This window comes from Colobus angolensis, unplaced genomic scaffold, assembly GCF_000951035.1.
Source record: "Colobus angolensis palliatus isolate OR3802 unplaced genomic scaffold, Cang.pa_1.0 Scaffold28, whole genome shotgun sequence".
Lineage (NCBI taxonomy): Eukaryota > Metazoa > Chordata > Mammalia > Primates > Cercopithecidae > Colobus > Colobus angolensis.
The window spans coordinates 397,506-419,727 of record NW_012116043.1 but is presented as its reverse complement, the minus strand read 5'-3'; positions in this window follow the sequence as shown (position 1 = coordinate 419,727).

Genomic DNA, 22,222 nt, shown 5'->3' with positions numbered 1-22,222 from the left:
TGAAAGAAGATCAAAGAGTATTCAGTCAAAAGTAAGAAAATTATTAAGGTGGATCAGACAGTTAATAAGTATTGGCATATTAAAAAAATAGACAATGCTTATGGTATTTCTTATATGTTAATAAAGATATTATTTTATGATTTACAAATAAATATTTATTTGTACACCTTATTTTGTGTTCATAGTTTTGTATTCTTTTTCTTAAAACATATTTCATAAATTATAAACTCTTCAGGCCCTACAAAGCCTGGATCCACCTGCTTGTAACTATTAGTTCTCTGTATAGGCTCAGCTCAGTAGGTAACCGTGACAGGGGCAGGAAGCCCTTCATGGTTACATTTGTGCAGGGCCCCAGGAGAATGTGAGAGCGGGCAAAGGTGGTGAGCAGAACAGCACCTTTGAATGACAGAACCTCTTGTGCCTCTTTGTAAGAACTTTCAGGGAAGGTCCAGGTCTTTAATTCTCCATCAAGTGGAAAAGGTCATATTGAGTCTCACCTCTCCAGGGTCACGGGACACAAGAGGGATGCAGCAGTGGCCACCCTCCGCAGAGATGATGGCTCTAGTCTCCTGCATCATCAGCCAGTGACTAGTTACGTGACCTTGAAAAAAGTAAGTTTACTTCTGTGTTCCCTTTGAAATAGGAAGTATAACAGAATCTACTTGTTAGGATTGTTGTGAGAATTAGATGATGTATGTCAAGTGGTGAATACAATAAAGGACAGCTATGGTCGTTGTCAATGCCGCTGTCTTCATCCTCCTCTCCATCAGTGTCAGTTCTCTACTTTAAATGGCGCCTTTTCCATAAGGTCTTCTCTGGCCACCCTAATTAAAGTAATAACTCTTGCCTTCTCCCCTGTTTCCTCATCCTGCTTGATTTGGCTTATTTGCATTTCTTTTCTCCTGACATGACATGCATTGATTTGGTTGTGGTCTGTCTCATTCCAAAAGAGAATAAATTCCATGATTTTAGGGGTCTTGTTTTCCTAAATGCTGCATTATTAGTGTCTAGATACATGCTTGGCATACAATTGGTTCTCAATAAATGCTTGATAATTAAACAAATCATTATTCTCACAGTCTATTCACTGCTGTGTGGCTAAGGTAGAAATATATGGGCAGGTCAATGGCTGGGATGGATCAAAAATGCCGGAAGACTGTTTATCTCTTTCCAGCATGTTCAATGTTCACAGTTGTAGAATGAGTTCAAAAAGAATTTGGGTCTCTCTTTTATTTTAATTTTTAATCTTTTTTTTGAGAGAGAGTTTCACTCTTGTTGCCCAGGCTGTAGTGCAGTGGCGTGATCTCGGCTCACTACAGCCTCTGCCTCCTGTGTTCAAATGATTCTCCTGCCTCAGCCTTCCAAGTAGCTGGGATTACAGGCATCCATCACCATGCCCAGATAATTTTTTGTATTATTATTATTAGTAGTAGTAGTAGTAGTAGTAGAGACAGGATTTCACGATGTTGGCCAGGCTGGTCTCAAACTCCTGACCTCAGGTGATCCACCTTTCTTAGCCTCCCAAACTGCTGGGATTACAGGCATGAGCCACCACTCCCAGCCTGGATCTATCTTTTAGACTGCCATCTCATGGGCAAAGACCAGTGTCAGCTCTGTAAAATGGAATCCTTCTGGTATGCTCAGTACGTGATAAGATGTGACATGGTCGTAGTGTGGCATTGGGGCTTCCTGCACAAATCATGTGCGACAAAGTGGTTCATGCAACCATTTGTACTCTGCAGAGCTCAGATTAAACAACAAATGCTAATAGGGACAGGGGAGATCTAGGTTTTGTGGAATCATGAATCTTCTGTCTTCCATGATGAGGGGAACTTAGGAAATATCTAAAATCTTTGATGCCATCAACTGCTGATAAATCATTTGTGAAAATGGAAAGGAATAAAGGTAGTGGAACATTAAGGTGATGTTGGAACACGTGGCATGGACACCATTAATTTGGGTTCCTAGAGAGATATTAGTGAATACTCCAGGCCTTGAGAAAGTAACAATTTGCTGAATTATAAGATGACCTGGCCATGCAAACTTGGAAGCCTTTTAAAAAAATTTCAGCTCATGAAATATACTGATTTCTAAAGCTTAAGTAAGGTGTTTTTTAAATAAATGAACTCATCAAAATGCAATAAAGATTAAATGAGCTAAATTAATTTAACTTAGAAATAAATATTTTAATGGAGTTACCGAAAGGAATATGATCCAACATATTTACACTTATTTATTTCTGTTATGTAAATCAAAAGTATTAAGTGACAAGCTTAATGTTCCCTCTCAGACTGATATTTTTGTTTCATTGGAAAACTGATTTAATCAGAAAACTTTCTCATCTAGCAACACAGAATAAGTCACAGGAGACTGTCCTTCTAGATAATTAAAGTTCAAATTTAGCTTTTTAATTTGAGAAATGTCTGGTTTAATCATTTTAATTTACAGTAAATATCAGAATATTTTGAGGCTGGATTTTCTTTTCTCCTTTTCTGTGTGCACGGGGGCTCTGTGGCTTTGTGGGTTACTTAGATCACATGAGGAACATTAAGGATCAATAACTAGTAACACATAGAACACTATTTTGAATTGGGCATTTTGCTAATATGACTGACCATTCAGTCCTTCCTGCATCCATTTTACAGTTGAGTAAACAGAGGCGCTGAGAGGTGAAGTTACTACCTTATGGGCTCAGAGCTAGGATGCTTCTTCTTTTCCACCTCTGAGCTCTCCTATTCTGTGTGCCAGCTTCTCCCTTGTCAAGCTTCCCTCATGCATTGAGAGACATGATGACCAGCATCAGAGGGTTTGTATTTCACCAGCCTAAAAACTCTAAAGAGAACAACCCAAAGGTTTCTATCAACAGCCTGTAATGCAGAAGTAGCTCCTTTGCTGTAAAGGACGTTATTGAGAATGTTGGTGAAATTGGAATGAAGTTTGATTTTTATATATCAGTAACATATCAATGTGAATTTCCTGATTGTAATGGTTGTCTGGAAGTTTTGTAGGTTTTGTTCTTATTGTAGGAAATACTTAAGTAATTTGGGGTGACTGAACATCAGATTGGCAATTTATCCTCACTTGGTTCAGCGGGGAAAAGTTCCTTGTACTATACTTACTACTGTTGGTTATTTTGTGACTATTTCAAATTAAGAATATATTACTATTGTTAATGCATTATCCCACAACCTTCTGTGATTGTGGGTCCCCACTGGCATAGGCTGTGCTCCTGCTAGGGGTGGCTCTGCTTCAAGTGTCCCTCAACTCCGTCTGGCACCAGCTGGCCAGCCCAGCAGCACATTCCCAAGGAGGTGGGAGAGGCCCAAGAGAGCAATCAGAACACTCATGGGTACAAAGGGGAACTTCAACACCTCTCTGTCTTTCTACTGGCCTAAGCAAGACATGTGCTTCAATGCCAAGCAAAGAGGCTGATATGGTTTGGCTTTTAATCCCCACCCAAATCACATCTGGAATTATAATCCCCATGTGTGAAGAGAAGGAACTGGTTGGAGGTAACTGGATCATGGGGCAGTTTCCCGCATGCTGTTCTCATGATAATGAATGAGTTTTCATGAGATCTGATGGTTTAAAATTGTGTGACTTCCTTTTCTCTCTCTCTCCCTCTCTCTCTCTCTCTCCCCTGCCCCTATGTAAGGCATGCCTTGCTTCCCCTTCACCTTCTGCCATGATTGTAAGTTTCCTGAGGCCTCCCCAGCCATGCGGAACTGTGAGTCAATTAAACCTCTTTTCTTTATAAATTACCAAGCCTTGGGTAGTTCTTTATAGCCATTTGAAAACGGGCAAATACTGGGGCCTTTTAGTGGGATGAATCCACATCTCCCCATGGCAAAGGAGGTAAGAACTGAAGTCAGTGATGCAAACTACCTCAGTGTTTGTAACACTGAAACAGAAATGGGCAGGGTTGCACAGGGATGTTGTAGAGATGTCCACCATGCCTCTCTTATATATGTACAGAGAAAAGGTGCATCAGAAGACGGAAGTATCCAGAGCACTCACCACAATGTTTGACCCATAGTTAGCAATTAATAGACATTAGTTCTCTTTATTTTAACAGCTTCCATGTTCAAAGTTGCTGATTGTCTATAAATAGATGCCAGACCAAGAAGAAAGATTGAAAAATATCTTAATTTTCTCTGTACATTTCTTTGTGATGGTGTGAAGAAATTATTTCTTCCTGTGCCAAGCAGATGGCTGGAGTCAAATATCTCCAGAACATTATAGTTTTGTTTGTGTCATTAACTAAAACTTTTTTCAATATCACTTTCATAAATCTTGAATATGAAGTACCTATAAATTGACTTAGCTCTGGTTTATAGATTGGGAATGTAAAAATGTCATATATTCTATATCCTTGTAAGTCAATCATAATTCATTTAAGATTTGGAGAATGGGTAATAAAAATGGAGTAAAAAGAAAAACTATAATAGGAACCTGTTTAGTTAAAAAATGTAAAAGAAAAATTTTTAAAAACAAAGCATGTTTGAAAAAGTTGTAAAACTTCAGGACTTAATACACAGGTCTAGATACCTGCTGAAACATACCTTCTATGATCCACTGATGTTGAAAACTTGATTTTCTCACAAACATAGCCCCAGTTGATTGGGAAGAGTCTGAGAATTCAACCTAATTACCTGAATCGTTTTAGGATTTGGAAATGATTTGTGTGGAATATAATAAAACTTAATCTTCCTCTTCACCCAAATTTATAGTTGTGGTGGAGAGGAATTTATTCCATGTGGAACACTGAGTATATTTCAGAAGAGGATGCCTGCTCCCTTACAATCAGACTCAGGGGGCCTTTCTAATTTTGATTTACTATGACTCCTTTCAGAACCAGTCTCTCTTCAACCCCACACAAATTATAATTTATATGGTAATGGCCTCAACTCCGTATTTCTCATTGAGTTTTGAATCAAACTTGAATTTGTATCCCTCTTTTTAGAATGATATATATTTTACTATCTTTTAGAGGAGGCTGAGTGTATTATAAAAGGTTTTTAAATGCAAAAAACAATCCCCTAATTAAAAAAAGAAAACTGAGCCAAAGAGATAGTGAAATAACACAGTTATTCTGATTTATGGTACATATTCTTGCTTTCTCACCCAATCCAGTCTCTTGCTTCATGAGAGAGAATTCAGAAGAATTACTGAACTGAAGTAGGTAACTCTTTCCTTCACCTGGTTTGTCAGTGAAACACACACACACATATGCAGTTTTTTTCTAGCACATAAATTTACATTTTCCCTTGTGGAGAAAATTTTTGAGCATTGGGGGAAAATTTAAACATTATTATGTGGGCACTCTGGACTTTTAATTTTCTTTCTTTTAAAATGAAGATGAAGACGAGAGTAATTTACTCTCATCTACTTATGCTGATGGGGGAATCTTCATAAAACTTTTACTCTGGTATAGGGAGAGCCTGAATCCTCGAGGAGAATTGAGCCCCGTCATACTAGTACATAAAAAAGTGGACTTTATTAAAAATTTTGGATTAGCTCAAGAAATCAAAAGTTATTGAATAACTAGGCAACAACAGACAAAAGCCAAGAGTAGCTCTAAAATCCTGGAAAGAAGTAATTCCTGGAGCCTCTTACTAATGTTCTGTCATTAATAAAGACCCAGTGTTTCCACATCAGTCTTTGCACTTCTCAATTCAAATTCTTGAGGCAAAGCATCTGATTGGCTTTTTGCTGACCAGTGGATGTCTCTCAGTGGGCTGGTGGTTCACCTTTAGTCTAATTTCCTAAGACCCAGAAGGTAGATTAATATAGTATAATCGACATTTTGGAGTCTATTTCTATGTAGCTATTTTTAGAAAAGTGTGGTTTTTACAGGCCAGGTGCAGTGACTGGAGCCTATAATCCCAGCACTTTGGGAGGCGAAGATGGGAGTATCATGTAAGGCCAGGAGTTACAGATCAGCCTTGGCAGTGCAGTGACACTCCATCTCTACAACAACAAACAAATGAAAAAACATTAGCCCGTGTGGTGGTGTGCACCTGTAGTCCCAGCTACTTGGGAGGCTGGCATGGGAGAATCGCTTGAGCCAAGGAGGTCAAGGCTATAGTGATTGTACCACTGCACTGCAGCCTGGGTGACACAGTGAGACCCTATCTCAAAAGAAATTAAAGAAGAAAAAGTGTGGTTTTTTACTCTGAAGACATCCCCTCAAAATATTTCCTCATATCTTAAGTCTGCTCATGTGACATGCCTCATGAACAGGATATTGTTGGGTTCAGCCAACCCCACATCCATATCCCCTTCCTTTGGAAGCAGTTTACCATTTTCCTTTTGGACACTTACTTCTGATCATAGACAATGTTGGTAGGGTTGCAAGTCAATGTTTCTCATGCTCCACTGGATAGGGAATGAAGATGTGACCCATCCTCAGCCAATCAGATGCTGTCTTCTGGGTTTAGACTATTGAACGTTATTGAATCTAGACTTTCTCAGGGAGAATAACTGCAAAATAGAGGTATTTATGTACATACACACATGCATATATGTGCAAATGCAAGTGTATTGACATGTACAACTTGATCCATTTCTATATTGTCACCCCTCTATGATAAAACCATGAATTCAAATTGATAGCTCTAATTCCACTCCAGCATGGCAGAAGTCATTCTATTTTTTTATTTGTAACTCCTTTCTCAAGCTAGTGGAAACCTCCCTTTATCACTGGATCACACTGATTGATTTTCAAATACTGAACCAACCTTGCATGCCTGGAATAAATCCCACCTGCTCTAGGTGTATAATCACATATAGATTACTGAAATATATCTGCAAATATTTAATTATTACATTGGTACAAAAGTAACTGTGGTTTTTGTCATGTCTTTTAATAAATATTTTGCATCTATATTGGTGATTAATATTGGTCTAGTTTCATTTTTGTTTTCACTATCTTTATCTAGTGTTGGTATGAAGGTACTACAGGCTTCACAACATGAAAGTTATTTCTTCCTTTTATATTTTCTAGAGGAGTTATTTTCATCATATTTTACACTTTTCAAAGTGTGATGGCTGGATCAGCAGCATCTCCATCACCTGGGCACAGTTTTAGATATACGTGCATTCAGACCTGCAGAACAGAAATTCAGAAGGTGGGTCTGGCAATTCAGTTTAACAAGCACTTCAGGTGATTCTAATCTAAGGCTGAAAAACAGTGCTTTACATGTATTAGCTAATCAAATGGCATTCAAGCTTAGCTTTACATTAGAATCTCCTGGGAAGATTATTAACTACCAAAATCTAGGCTGTTGCCAAGACCAGGTAAAGCAGAACTATTTATCAACAGCTTTTATGTCATGTCAAGCAATTCCAATGTACAGTCAATTTTGAGAACCTGTTATTTAATTAAATCCTCATAATAACAGGTTAGATATGGTCAGCCCCACTTTACACATAGGAAAACTCAGTTGTGAAGAGGTCAAAGAACTACTCCCCAGCAGAAGTGGGATTCAAATACAGATCTAGCTAAAAGTTTCGAAGTCCATTTAAATAATCATAAACTTCAAGCTAGTAGGGCTGGTAAAAAGTAAGGTTCACCTGTAAATATGTTGTCACAACACAACAAACCAAAATCTTGATTTGGACTTTTCTCATCCTAAGAGAGGTTTTGTTAGTTAGTTTGTTATATACTGGGGTAATGGTAAGGTCAGTATGCCATTGCAAACCAGGAATCTCAAATTACTTCTCCAGAGGAAAAGAACAGTGTAGCCAACAGCCTTCTCTCTCAGGGCCAATGGCCCTTAGAGACCTTCAGTGGAGGAGAGGGGGGTTCATGATTGGGCCTTGGGCACAAGTGAAGCTAACTGAGTTCAGCCCCATTAGTAAAGTGTCCTATCTAGCTGACTTGATGGATCAACAACTTGGTTTGGTGATTCAGCTACCCAGCCTGTCTCTGTAGGTTGCATCAGAGCCAAAGCGTGGATTTTTTTTTCTGAGCCCACAGTGGATGAAACAACACAAAACTTCACAGGTCACTTTAAAGGAGTCAGAATAGAAAGAGAAATATATATATATTTTTCCTGTGACACATGGTCCAGATAAAAAGAGAACCCTAAAGACAGCTGTCAAAATGACAATCGATCCAAGTTGAACACACGGAATGGCAGGAAAGTTACAAGAAAAGGGGGAAATACAATCAAGGAAGAGCAAGAATCCTTTTGATTGAAAATGGCTGTCGTTGTGGGAATTTGGGTATTCACGTTTTATGAAAGCGTCCTGCTTTCTCTCCCCACACCCCTTACAGGAATGGGGCACTGAACGGTTTTCTTTGGCACATTTGCCAGAATTGTGATCTGCCAGTTAAGACTCAGCGATGACAGATCCGTCCTTCCTCTGTCTCCCCCTCCATCCCCGCCAAAGGCTTCTGTTGAAATTTGTATTTGTCTGTTCCCTACAACCTCCTCTAAATGTTGCTTCCTGCCTTTTAGAGAGTGAATTACACATCCAATGCCTGGCAGCATATGTGTGATTTCCTCTCCCCAGATCTACCTCCTATCATGTGATGCCGGCCAGGGCTGGAGATGGAGAGACAAGAACTTGGCACAGGCTTGTTTGGCTTTACACATTGATGTGACTGCTCTCTGTCCACATCCTGATGCACTAATTCTGTTTATTGAGAATTTGTGAAATTGACGTTTCACTTTGTGGTTTTGTCTCCTTTTTCCTTCCAGCATCCCGCAGCATCCCGCCAGGAATGGGAACTGGTGGGCAAGGAACTTTGGGTGCAGGTTAAGCCTGTAGTGGCTTCCCATGTGCTCAGCCATTAGGTAACATTTATTGCACCAGCTTGGGGAGCAGTGATTGATGGGACAGTCCTGAGGCCTCCTTGTCCTGAAATGTTGGCTGAAGCAATTAGAGAGAGAAGAGGAAGGATGGAAGTGATTTGGCTGGTTTTATTGCTTTTTGTGGAACCTGCAGTCATGACTTCTCTTTTCTCAATGCTGTGAGCTGAATAGCACCCACCCACCAAATTCATACATTGAATTCTTAACCGCCAATGGGACTGTGTTTGGAGATGGGGCCTATCAGGAGGTAAATTTAAATGACTTCAAAAAGCTGGGGACTCTGATCTGATGGGTTAGTGTCCTTATGAGAAGAGACTAAAAATCTCTCTCTCTCTCTCTCTCTCTCTCTGTCTTCTTCTCTTGCTCTTTCTCTCTTTCCATGTAAGGACACAGTGAGTAGCTGTCTGAAAGTCAAAAATAGAGCCCTCACCAGTAACTGAACTGGCAGTCACTTTGATTTTGGATTTCTAACCTTTAGAACTGTGATAAATACATTTCTGGTGTTTACACCACCCACTATTTTGGTTTGGGTTAACAACCAAAACAGAATAAGACACTCCGTAAGAGAATGTCTGAATGGATGCGGGGAGGAGTCTGAGTGTCTGAGAAAGGGATATGGTCTTTGGCAAGATGGATTCATTCTTTTAGGCCTGTTTCTCCATCTTTCTTGTGAAAGGATAAAACCATTTGTTCATCTGTCCATTCATTAATTTACTCTACAGATTACACTTAGCCCTCCTCATTTATGTTGAACACAGTTAATAACTGAGTATATTGAACATAGTATAATGAGTGTATTAGTCAGTTCAGGCATTGCTATAAAGAAGCACCTGAGACTGGGTAATTTATAAAAAAAGAGGTTTAATTGGTTCACAGTTCTGCGGGCTGCACGGGAAGCATGGCGGTTTCTGCTTCTGGGGAGGCCTCAGGAAACTTACAATCATGGTGGAAGGGGAAGGGAGAGCCAGCACTTCACATGGCTGGAGCAGGAGGAAGAGAAAAAGAGGTGCTATACACTTTTAAACAACCAGATCTCCTGAGAACTCTATCACCAGAACAGCACCAAGGGGATGGTGCTGAGCCATTAGAAACCACTCCTATGACCCAATCACCTTCTGCTAGGTCCCAATTTCAGCACTGGGGATTACAATTCAACATGAGATTTGGGTAGGGGTAAATGTCTAAATCATATCACTGAGGATAGCAGAAAAGCATGGTTCCTGACCCCACCAAGTCTATATGAAAGGAAACAAGCAAGAAACAATTAAGTCATTGCTATAATCTGAATGTTTGTTTCTCCCCAAAATCCATGTGTCAAAATCTAATATTCGATGCGGTAATCTTAGGAGGTGACATCTTGGGGAGGTGAGTGGGTCATACGACTTTATCCTCAGGAATGGGATCAGCTCACTTAGAGAAGATGCTTGAAGGAGCTTACTTGTACCTTGTACCATGTGGGGCTGCAGCAACAAAGCACCATCTGTGAAGCAGAGAGCAAGCCCTCAGCAGACACCACAACTGCCAGTGCTTGTTCTTGTACTTCTCAGCCTCCAGAACTACGTGCAATGCGTTAGCCACGCAGCTCATAGTATTTTGCTATAGCAGCGCAAATAGATGGGAACCTACATATTAGATTGAATTATATGAGTTGCTGTTTTAATAGATCTGATTAACAACTACACATTTTAGTGTGCATTAGAGAACAGAAATATAAGATGTATGCTTTTCTCAAGCTGTTAATTCTGCCCTTAATTTCTACAGCTGGAAAGACATGTTACTTGAAAGTCTAGAGCTGAAAAGTCACCTTCTATGTTTCTGCTGGATTCCAACAGTCCCGAGGTCCTAGGTGTCAATGTCCAGTTTAAATTGAATAAAAGAGAAATATAGTGGAGAGGGACTCATTGGCTAATATAGCAAAAATAATATTCTGCTATATATATATAAGATATTTTAGCTTACCTCAGTAACATTTTATCCACACCTGCACTTTTCTGGAGGCTGGGAAGTCCGAGACCAAGGTGCCAGCAGATTCAGTGTCTCAGCAAATTTCAAGCGTACACAATATTATTGTTAACTGTAGTCACCTTGCTGTACATTAGGTCTCCAGAACTTACTCATCTTATAACTGAAAGTTCGTACCTTTCTTTGTTTTGCTAAAACTATTTCCCAAAATAGTCTGTGTCAATACAAATAAATCTATCACATAATTCCAGAGTATGCAAAATACTGACTTTTGTGGGTATACTATAATTTTATGGAAAAACAGTTCTTCCGTTGAAAAGGCATTTAAGTTTGTAGTATTTGTCATTGCAGTGAAATGTACAATGAACATCATCTAAAATATAGCTGACATCGTTGTCAGTAGGTACTTAAGGAAATGGCCAGCACAAAGGGTTTTTGTATGGGTCTTGCCAGGGTATTCTTTAATAAGGCTGCACTAATTTCCACTCCCACCAGCAGTACATGAGAGTGCATTTTCTCACTTTGTTATGGAATTTGAAAGGGATATTGTAGGAGGTACATTTGGAAAGGAGGCCACTGAACAAGGTCAGAAATAAAAGGCCTTTCACACCAGCCGTACTTGTCACTTCCTGACCTGTCCTCCCCATTCCAGCATCCATAGCCTCACTCCGTGACTTGAGAGACTGAGCCCTACTGCCCGCCCGCCTGCCTGGGTTCCTTTGCTGATTGGGGAGGTGACATAGCGAAGTGCAGGCCTCAATCGGAATTTAGACTATGGAAGAAGAGAGTATTACAGGGCTTATCTTTTCTGCTTTCTTTCCTTTTTTTCCCTGGACCACATATCTGGCCTCTTTGAACAACTGCAGCTTCTGCCTGTCCCCTTCTCCAAGTGCCCCAGCCTCACTGAGCTCAGGTCAAACTATATATCCCCCGACTGTGGCACTTTGCTGTTAGTCCTAGCACCTGGGTGTTGGCAAATCCTTCTATTTACATCAAGAAATAAGTCTCTTTTTCTATTGAAGCTATTTGGAGTGTCATTCCATGTTTTAGTTTTTTTTTCAGGCACTCAAAGAATGAGTTCGGATTTCATTCTGCAAGCAAAGAAGAGGAAGGCCTGCACTTGGTCATCAAGTCTCAGCTCCAGGCCCCTGATGCAAGCCCTGGGGAGCACAGACACACCGGACCCTGAACTACAAACATCCTCTGGTGTTCTTATGTTTTGAATGTTCCTGGGGCAGGGAGAACAATGAGTGTTCCTTTGGTGCCCATTTATTAATGCCTTTTTTTTTTAATATAAAGTCTTTAGATTATTTTTATTTAGTATTTTGCTACATTTGCTTCAAAAAAATTCTACGAACATTTAATGTGCAATATTATTGAAAGGCTGTTTAGAAAGATTAAATCATTTAGATTAATTTAAGTTGTATACATCCTAACATCTACAACCTCCTGAAATTGCATTACCTTCTAAGAAAAAAGGGGGAGGTGCTATACGCTTTTAAACAACCAGATCTCCTGAGAATTTCTTAATTTGGTTGAGCTGTGGAAGGCTGCCAGCTACAGAGCTCCACATTCTGGGGGTGGGGAAAGAAAGAAAAATAAAAAGCAATTTCCTCCATGGATTCTTTTTCCAGCTTTATTGAAATATGGACAAATAAAAATTGCATTATTTAAGGTGCAGTTTTAATACATGTATGCGTTGTGAAATGATTACCACCATCAAGCTAATTAACACATCCATCATCTCACATAGTTACCCTTTTTTTTCAGTGGGGAGGGAGGGAGGGAGGTGTAGATGTGACATCACTTAAAATCTGCTGTCACCAGACACTGAATCTTAAAATCTACTCTCGTCATCAACTCATGTAGGTAAACATAATATGTAGATTCCCATTCATTTGGGCTGCTGTAACAAAATACTATGAGCTGGGCGACTAAGAAACAGCAGAAATTGATTACTTATGGTTCTGGAGGCTGGGAAGTCCGAGACCAAGGTGCCAGCAGATTCAGTGTCTCAGCAAACTTCAAGCGTACACTATATTATTGTTAACTGTAGTCACCTTGCTGCACAGTGGGTCTCCAGAACTGATTCATCTTATAACTGAAAATTTGTACCTTTTGACCAAGCACCTCTTATTTCCCCACACCCAGCTTCTGATAACCACTATGCTATTCCCTGTTTTTAGGAGTTCTACTTTTTAAGATTTCACATGTAAAGAGTATCTTATGTCATATCTGGATTTGGTAGAAAGTGTTGCTGAAAATTTTAATGGCTCATGATTCAGTCTTTTGTTGTTGTTGTGTTTAAATTTTCAAAGAAGCCAGATACAAAAGGCCATAAATTATATTATTCCACTTACATGAAATGTTAGACTAGGCAAATCCACAGAGAGGAGTGACCACTCATGGGTAAGGAGTTTCTTTTGGGGTGATGGAAAAATTCTGAAACTAGATAACGGTGATGATTGCACAACATTTTGAATGTACTAAATGCCACTGAGCTGTACTGTTTAAAATTGCTAAAATGGCAAACATTATGTTATGTGTATTTTACTATAATTAAAAATAAAGTAAAAGATTTAATCAGCTAAATAGTATTGAATTGCATTATCTTGTGAAATAACTACAGGTAAGACTCAAATCTCAACAAATACTTCCCCAATCTAGTCCCATTTCCCAAATTAACCACTGTTTTCATTTTAGCATTTTTTTAGAATATTTTATCTATCTATTTACATACATATATATGTAGTTGTAAAAAATATGGAATTATTTGGAATATGTGGGTGTTGTAAGGTAAAGGGCATTATACTGCATGCATTGGTTTGCATACCCAAATTAAGTCTTAGAGAACTTTCCAAAGCAGTGTAGTAGTTCTTCCTTATATTAAAATATGAGAAAGCTAAATATTTCTTCACTCTAGATATTTAGTCATTGGTATTAAGCCTTTTTCTATTGATGACCTTTTAGATTGTTTATATTTCCAATTATCCCCCTCACTGCAGTCTTTCAAGTCTGTTCTGGTTTGAGGATGAAACCAGAACATGTCATTTTGTGATGAATTGGTTGTGCTCATCACAAGAGCACTATGATTTTAAAAGCTGTTATTTTTTGACTTTTTAATAATGGCCATTCTGACTGGTGTGAGATAGTATCTCATTGTGGTTTTGTTTGCATTTCCCTAATGATTACAATGAACATATGAAATGTTTGTTGACCACACATATGCCTTCTTTTGAAAGGTGTCTATGTATCCCCTTTGCTAAGTTTTTAATGGTGGTGTTTGGTTTTGGCTTGTTAATTTGTTTCAGTTTCTTACAGAGTCTGGATATTAGACCTTTGTTGAATGCATAGTTTGTGAAAATGTTCTCCCACTGTAGGTTGTCTGTTTACTCTGTTGTAGTTTCTTTTGCTATGCAGAAACTCTTTAGTTTAATTAAGTCCCATTTGTCAATTTTTGTTTTTGTTGCAATTGCTTTTGGTGTCTTTGTTATGAAATCTTTGCTAGTGCCTATGTCCAGAATGGTACTCCTAGGTTATCTTCCAGGGTTTTTATAGTTTTAGGTTTTATATTTAAGTTGTTAATCCATCTTGAGTTGATTTTTGTATATGGTATAACAGGGGTCCCCAATCCCCAGGCCATGGACCAGTACTAGTCTGTGTTAGGAAATGGGGCCACACAGCAGGAGGTGAGTGGCAGGTGAGTGAGTGAAGCTTCATATGTACTTAATTGCTCACATTATCGCCTGAGCTCCTCTTTCTGTCAGACTGATGACAGCATTAGATTCTTACAGGAGCACAAACCCTATTGTGGACTGCGTACTTGAGGGATCTAGGTTGCGCACTCCTTATGAGAGACTAATGCCTTACGATCTGTCACTGCCTCCCACCACCCCCACATGGGACCATCTAATTGCAGGAAAACAAGCTCAGGGCTCCCATTGATTCTACGTTATGATGAGTTGTACAATTATTTCATTATATATTACAATGTAATAATAATAGAAATAAAGTGCACAATAAATGTAATACTCTTGAATCATCCTGAAACCACCACCATCCCTGGTCCATGGAAAAACTTTCTTCCATGAAACTGATCTCTAGTGCCAAAAAGATTAGGGACTGCTGTGGCATAAGGAAGGGGTCCAATTTCAATCTTCTGCATATAGCTAGCCAATTATCCTAGAATCATTTATTGAATAGGAAGTCCCTTCTCCACTGCTTGTTTTTGTTGATTTTGTTGAAGATCATATGGTTGCAGGTGTGTGGCATTATTTCTGGGATCTCTATTCTGTTCCGTTGGTCTGTGTGTCTGTTTTTGTACCTGTACCATGCTGTTTTGATTACTGCAGCCTTGTAGTATAGTTAGAAGTTTGGTAATATGATGCCTTCAGCTTTTACTTTTGCTTAGGATTGCCTTGGATATTCAGGCTCTTTTGTGGTTCTATAGTAATTTTAAAAGTTTTTTCTTCTAATTCTGTGAAGAACATCATTGGTAGTTTGATAAGAATATCATTGAATCTGTAAATTGCTTTGGGCAGTATAGCCATTTTAACAATACTGATTCTTTCTATCCATGAGCATGGAATGTTTTTCCACTTGCTTGTGTCATCTCTGATTTCTTTGAACAGTGTTTTGTAATTATTATGGTAAAGACCTTTTACCTCCCTGGTTAGCTGCATTCCTAAGAACTGTATTATTTTTGTAACTACTGTGAATGGGATTTTATTATTAATTTGGCTCTCAGCTTGGACCTTGTTGGTGTATAGGAATGCTGCTGACTTTTGTAGATTGATTTTGTATCCTGTAATTTTGCTGCAGTTGTTTACCAGATGCTAGCAAGATTACAGAAAATAGGAAACACTTATATACTGCTAGTGGTAATGTAAATTAGTTCAGCCACTATGGAAAGCAGTTTGGCGGTTTCTCAAATAATCTAAACAGAATATCCATTATTTCATTGAGTATATACCCAAAGGAATATAAATTATTCTGCCATAAAGACACATGCATGGGTATGTTCATTGCAGCACTAGTCACAATGGCAAAGACATGGGATCAACATAAATGCCATCAATGGTAGACTGGATAAAGAAAATGTGTGGTAAATATACACTATGGGATACTATGCAGCCATAAAAAAGAATGATACTATGTTATTTACAGGAACATGGATGGAGCTGGATGCCATTACCTAAATGAACTAAGGCAGGAACAGAAAACCAAATACTGCATGCTCTCACTTATAAATGGTAGCTAAAAAACGAGAACACATGGGCACAAAGAGAGCAACAACAGACACTAGGACCTACATGAGGGTGGAGGGCAGGAAGAGGGTGAAGATAGAAACACTACCTATTGGGCACTATGCTTTTTACCTAGGTGGCAGAATAATCTGTATGCCAAACCCCTGTGACATACAATTTGCCTAAAAAACCTGCACACCTATCTCTGAACCTAAACTAAAAGTTAAAATTCAGAAGATAAATTTGGCCTCTGATGGAAAGTGTGTGTGATTGATTAACAATGTCTGCCTTGAGTGCAGGCACTGAGTGGATCGCAGGTGTGTCATGGTCTTGCTTTCTTGGATCTGAATTGTAGGATGGAATTAGCCAAATTTCCTGCTCCTTTCAAATTTCCAGTGACCTCTGAAATATAGAACTTTGACTACCATGGGTTGATAAATCTTCATCGTGATAAAGAACAGTTACTGTTTCACATTATGTAGTGTGATTAGTTTTTATTTATTAGGACAAGAAATAGATTTCCATATCTTCAAAAGTTATCTTTAATTATCTCTAACTTTGTAAGATTTTATAATATGCCTCCCAGAGCAACATTGTCAGTATTGTTTGAAGCTGTGAACCCCAGGGTAGTCTGCTTGAAAGCCGTTAGCTTCCAGAATGAACTTGAGGCAAGTAGATGCTGTATGCTTTTGCATAAAGTGAAGGAGCAAGGTATTTTGCAAACAGAGGTCCTCACAGTTATGTACCAATTGTTCTAACTAGTTGATTATCATGTCCCCACCTGAAAGAAGCAATTGCAGATTTCAAGGAGAATGCATGCCCAGTGAATACACTGTGCAGATGACCAGAAATCACCATCTTTCTTGGATAAGATGAAAGCCAGACACTTTGTAAATGAGGCTGTACGCACTTGCTGCTGAGAGAGTGGCTACCCTTCCAAGGTGCTTGATGCAAGGTGGCCACCCACAGCTGAGTGTTATTATGGCCGACGACACTGACAAGCATCTTCAGTTAGCCTATTACTACGATTGCCAGATAACAGCATTTATATGTTATGACATCTCCTAGCACACATTCAGAAATATAGAAGTACAAAAGGATTGATCCCAGACAGCAGACTTTTACTATTAAATGTAAAAGAAGAGGGAGGAATAAAAGATAAAGGTATTTCATTCAATTGACCTGCATCTCATCAAAGTTCAAGAACGAAACTGATGTTTACCAGCCATGAACAGAATTCTGGGTGTTTCTGTGGCAAGAATAGGTCGTGACAAATTTTTAGAGATCTGTCAACACCATTAATATTTATGATATACTTCAAAAGCAGCTATTGCAGTCACCTCCACAGCAGACTTGTAAACTGGAATTATTCTGTTTTGTTCAGTGATGAGTGCTGAATGACGGGGAGAGGGATGATGGGAGGGTGCTTGGCTGCTGTTTTGTAGCCCTTACAGGTGGGAACATCCCCAGCTTGCTGTATTCTCAGACAATAAGGTCCTCTGAAAAAATAAGCACCGTCCCTGTTGTTGGGTGAACTGGCTTTTTTATCACAACATGAAGTCATGAATACCATGTTGTCTATGAGACACGTCAAAGGATTGCTTCCAAATTTCTACTCCCCACCCCTCCAATTCTGAGACACCTGCTCGAAAATGCCAGAGCATACTCTTTGCCTTCCAAGAGACTTTATTGACTTCTATGCTGCTGAACACAGATGATGAATGTAGCTCTGTGTTCATCTTGCTATTCTTCAGTTTCCTTAGAAGCATAATAATATAATGTGTTCAGACTGCCTGAGTTCAAATTCCAGCTCTCTTTTGGCTAGTGGTAAAACCTAGACAATTTTCTTAGGATTATGTGACCTTAGGCTCTTTATCTGTAATAGGTAAAATAAATCCTACCCCAAACACCTTCACCAGGGTATTTTGAAAGATTGAAAGTATTTAATTCAGAAAATACTAGGTGCACAGTAAGAGAATGGAAATGAATGATTCCCTTCACTTTAGGCCTGTATGTTTTAAAAGAGAGAGGGAGAGAAGGAGACATTTAAGAAAATTGATACTCAAAATGATTAAGAGAAGAATGTCTCGAGCACTGACCAATCAGAGCAGACACCAGCTCTAAGCACATGGCCCAGGCTGAGTATCGCTGCTGTGTCTGCATCACCCTGCCTCCAGGAGGTGGAGGAACAAGTTGCTACATACTTCCTTTGTGAAAGGAAAATAAATCTTGGGGCCCCAAAATCACTAAGCTAAAGGGAAAAGTCAAGCTGGGAACGGCTCTGGGCAAACCTGCCTCCCATTCTATTCAAAGTCACCCCTCTGCTTACTGAGATAAATGGATATCTAATTGCCTCCTTTGGAGAAGCTAATCAGAAACTCAAAAGAATGCAACCACTTGTGTCTTACCTGAGGACGTGGCTGGGGGAGAGGACAAAGACGACTAAGATGGTGTACTTCCGGGTTCTTCATCACCAACTTTTCCCGCGCGCGCCAAAATGTAGCCGGCGCCAGGGAAGGTGCAGATCAACTGGGCATGCGCCAGGTGACGTCAATCCGAAGAGACCGAGATTTACCTGGCGGCACCTACGGAACGCCCCCGGACACGCCCGTGTCCCGCCTATTGCCCGCCCACTCCCAGAAAACCCCGCGGGGCGCAAACTTCCTTGGCCCCTCCTCATATGCGGACCCAGGCACCTCGCCAGAGAACGCTGGAGCGGCTTCCGCGGCCTCCGCCGCCGGAGACCGGTGAGCCTCGCCTCCTCTTTCTTTACATTGGCTACGTAACAAAGCTTTCTTTTTACCTTGCCTACTTGCCTTTTCTCTGGCGCCTGCTCTGGTGGTCGCATAAAGCAAATCATTACCTACCTATGACCTGGAAGCCTCCTCACCGCTTTGAGTTGTCCTGCCTTTTCCAGAATGAGCCAGTGTGTATCTTACAGACGTTGATTGATGTCTCATGCCTCCCTAAAATGTAGAAAACCAAACTGTGCTCTGACCACCTTGGCCAAATGTTGTCAGGACCTCCTGAGCCTGTGTCACGGGTGTGGATTCAACTCTGGCAAAATAAACTTTCTAAATTAACTGAGGCCTGTCTCAGATATTCGGGGTTCACACCTTGCAGTGTATTCCCGATTCTAGCATTTGTTAGTGGCTTTTATTAAAACCTACTCTCAAGAAGATATTTAAAATTATGTTAAGCTCTTTCTCTCTACTGCAAATCTCTGACAGTCATATTTGTTATATAAATATGTGTATATGTACACTTATGAATATATTGGCATGCCATACAATTCACCTATTTTCAATGTTCACCTATTCAGTGATTTTTATTACATTCACAGACTTGTACAATCATCACTGCTACCAATTTTACATTTTCATCATTGCGAAACCTTGTACCTATTTCCCCCCAACCCTCTATCCTCCACTGTTGCTAGGCCCAGGAAACCACTAATCTATTTTCTGTCTCTGTAAATTTGCCAGTTCCAGGCATTTCACATCAATGGAATCAAACCATCTGTGGCTTGTATGTCTGACTTCTTGCATAATGTTTTATGTCTGACTTAGCATGTTTTCAGGGCTCATCCATGTTGCGGCATGTATTGGTGCTTCCTTTTTTTTCGTGGATAAATCCTATTCCTTTATGGGATGCACATTTTATGTTTTCACTCGTTGGCTGATGGACACTTAACTGTCGTCAACCTTCCAGTGATGTCTGCCCTGCTCCCCAGCACTCAGCCATTCATCTGACCCTCCCTGCTTGTGGATTTCATGCTGGATTACACTCTTCACTCCCCTCCACTTTCCCCACCTCCCCAGCCCACCAGCAGCATGTGAATAAATTCAGTCTCCTTGCCGGAGCCTCCCTGTCCACCAACACAGTGATGGTCACATGGAGGCTTGCAGCCTTAAAGGTGCATTGGTTTCCATCATCCAACACCATTGCCAACTCCTTGGAGATATAAGGCCCTATGTGTTTTGGTAATAACTTCAGTTTTTATTAAAAATAATGCTTCTTATAAAAATTTCAAGATCTGTAGAAGCATGAAAACAAAAAAAATCTCAAATCATAAGACTTAAATTTTTTTATTTTAAATATCATCATTCCAGGTGTCATTCTAAGCATGAGGTACATGAACAAACCATCAAATGAATGAGAACAGTACGTTATAAAATTGCAACTTGTACTCTGCACTTTTTGATGAAAATGTGCTGAATTTATTTTTACTTACATTTAACAGGAGACCAAGAATCTGAAGTGACATTACTCAACTTCAAACAAAATCTAACTGACTACAGTAGATAATGGTTTTGAGAAATATTCCATTGAGGTTACAAAAAGTGTTTATGCTAAAAAGCAATTCAATTTCTAGAGTCATTGTTATAATTGTTATGGATGCTATTATTGTTTAAAATTCCGTGATTTAATTTTAGTTATAAGAGTATGGGTGGGCTCTCTTTTTAAAAGATGAAGGAGTTGGCAGTCTTCCCACTTCTTTTACCCTGTGTCTTCATTAGTTGCATTAATTGTTTAACATTTGGAATATTTGCCTGCTGTGGTGGAATCCTAGTTTTTGCAGTCATTTAGTTTTGTGTCTGTATTTATCCTACACGAAGCTCACTGTATTAGTTTGTTCTCATGCTGCTATGAAAAAATGCCTCAGACTAGGTAATTTATAAAGGAATGAGGATTAATTGACTCACAGTTCCTCATGGCTGGGGAGGCCTCAAGAAATGTACAATCATGGCAGAAGGAACCCGTTTACAGGGTAGCAGGAGAGAGAATGAGTATCAACTGAAAGAGGAAGCCCCTTATAAAACTGTCAGATCTCGTGAGAACTCACTCACTATCACTAGAACAGCATGGAGGGAACCAACCCTGTGATTTAATTGTCTTCTAGTGCTTCCTCCCACAACACATGGGGATTATGGGAACTACAATTCAAGATGATATTTGGGTGGGGACACAGCCAAACCATATCACTCACCTTGTCACGCATTCATCGGCTTCTGCTTCTCTTCTTCCCAAAATGCTTTGGTGGTGTTGATCTGTTGATGGTTGGTTTTAACTTTCTTATTATTTTCCATCATTTTAATGTAACCATGGAGGAGAAGAAGGGACTTTACCCTGTGATCAGTCTGCAGAATTCAACGGGAAAGTCGTACTCTGCCTTATAAACTGCAAGCTGCTGTGCAGCTCTAAGGAACAGTCAGTCATTTTCTCAGCAAGTGTTGACTGAGACCTGTGCCCCAGGCTCTGGGATTCTGGCTGGACCTGAGCAATGAGCAGTGCCCAGAGCTCAGCCTCTGTGAGCTCAACAGGGCTTCAGGAAGTATGTTCTGCCCAGTTACAGACTTTTCCTACTTTCCTAAGGACATCGCTTTAATAGGAAATGAGGGATTTCGTTCTGAATATCTACGGCTGCATAATAAACTACCACAAAACTTAGTAGCTTAAAACAAGCACAATCATTTATTTAGTTCATGTGTCTTCGATTTGAGGTGAATGATGGGCATGGATGTTTTTCTGCTTTACAAGACGTGAGGCCGTAGCTAGGAACATGGGACAGTTGTGGGAGGTAGGAATGACCTCATAGTCAGGGCTGAAGTCATCTGAAATGTCGTTTGCTCACATGCCTGGCTGTTGGTTGTCAGCCAGTACCATTGGCCAGACGCCTACATGTGGCTTCCTCTTGTGGTGTGGGGTCCCTCACAGAATGGCCGCCATATCTCTAGAGTGAGGGTCCCAAGTGGGACCCAGTGGAAGTTGTGTTTCCTCTTGTGATCTCACCTCACATGTTATATAGAATAATTTGTACTACCGTCCCAGATCTGCCAAGTTCAAGAGAAATGAAATGTAGACCTCACTTTGGGATGGGAAGAGCATTAATGTCACATCAAGATAATATAAAACGTGTCTTCACAGACTTTTTGGTAAATACAATCTGCCTTAGGTTTTACTCCACAATTAAATAGCAAGCTTAAGACCCTGAGATCCTTGAGGAAAATAACCTATTCAAAATTACATGAAGAAAACTAAGAGTTTTTAATTGACAGCAGAAAAGGAGCAAGAAAAATTGCAAGAGACCTTGAAAGGGGCCTCTGTGGACCTTGGGACTGACTTGGTAACCTTTCCTGATCTCTCCAGAATTATCACTACCTCTGGAAAATATTTACCTTTGGCCGATGA